The sequence below is a fragment of the Mus caroli genome, chromosome 11 (assembly GCF_900094665.2).
Source record: "Mus caroli chromosome 11, CAROLI_EIJ_v1.1, whole genome shotgun sequence".
Classification (NCBI taxonomy): Eukaryota; Metazoa; Chordata; class Mammalia; order Rodentia; family Muridae; genus Mus; species Mus caroli.
The window spans coordinates 75,648,102-75,649,347 of record NC_034580.1 but is presented as its reverse complement, the minus strand read 5'-3'; the positions used below and the strand labels follow the sequence as shown (position 1 = coordinate 75,649,347).

Here is a 1,246-nt window from a genome sequence, read left to right as displayed (position 1 = left end):
CAGCAAAATGTTGGGTCCTGTTTGTGTAGCCAGTCTGTTAGTCTATGTCTTTTTATTGGGGAATTGAGTCCATTGATATTAAGAGATATTAAGGCCTTAAATCCAATCAGATAGTAATTGGTCACCCCCCCTAACATTCATACCATTATTGTAGCTCACAGAGTTCATAGCTAAGTAAATATTGATGAACACTAAATATCAGCAGCCTACACAGCACCTTCAGGATACAATGAAAGCAAAGCAAGCAGAAAGAAAGCTTGCAGGCCTGTTCCAGCTTGATTTCTACGTGTCTAGTACAAAGTGTACAGCATCTTCAGTTGTGTGTCGTAGTGTCAAGTCATGGTGAACAACCATGAGCAGTGGCAAGAGCTGTGGTTTTTTGTAGGGGAGGATCCTCTGGGACCCTTCTGATGGGGGGGGGGGGAGTCATGTCCCCCAACATTCCAGAAGCAGCAAATTGTTAGTGTGTGCCCAAGTACATAGTCACACATGCATAAATAAACAAAAATACATAATTATAAGCATATATCTGCTATTACAAAGTTAGTTTTTCCATTCAGCAATGTATAGTGGATATATTTTTCATTAAGGTTTCCATAAAACTAGCACATTCTCTTTAGCAATTCCACTGTGTAATTGTTTTTATCTAATTCTTTATTAATCTATTCACCCAATTTTAGCCATAACATAATTTATTAAAAAATAGTCTTAAAGCCTTGGGAGATTTATACTGTTTGGTTAAACTACTTTTAAGAATATTCCCCTGGGAGAAAGCTCAGTGAGTGAAGTTTTGTTGTTTAAGCTCACAGAAGGAACTTCTCACTGATCTCTCTGCTCCTGCCACGGGTACCTCCCACCACGGGTACCTCCTACCACGGATACCTCCCACCACGGGTACCTCCTACCATGGGTACCTCCCACCAAGGGTACCTCCTACCATGGGTACCTCCCACCAAGGGTACCTCCCACCACGGGTACCTCCCACCAAGGGCACCTCCCACCATGGGTACCTCCCACCACAGGTACCTCCCACCACGGGTACCTCCCACCACCGGTACCTCCCACCACCGGTACCTCCCACCAAGGGTACCTCCCACCAGTGGTACACAGGGTAAATCCTTCCCTGTGGTGCCTTGTGTCTCAAGCTTGGTGTTTTCCTTCTTTACCAAAACTGCTGTAATTTGGTTTAAGACTCTTGGTTTTCTTTTTTTTTTTTTTTTTTTTTTTTTTTTTTTTTTTTTTTTTT

The 1,246-nt window shown here is 42.6% G+C and overlaps 1 protein-coding gene across 2 annotated transcripts in view; it reads left to right on the top strand.

Annotated features, from left to right (window-relative positions):
- Myo1d (myosin ID) overlaps positions 1-1,246 on the top strand; it is a 297,401-nt gene that overhangs the window by 90,594 nt on the left and 205,561 nt on the right. The gene's annotated exons all lie outside the window — the stretch shown is intronic.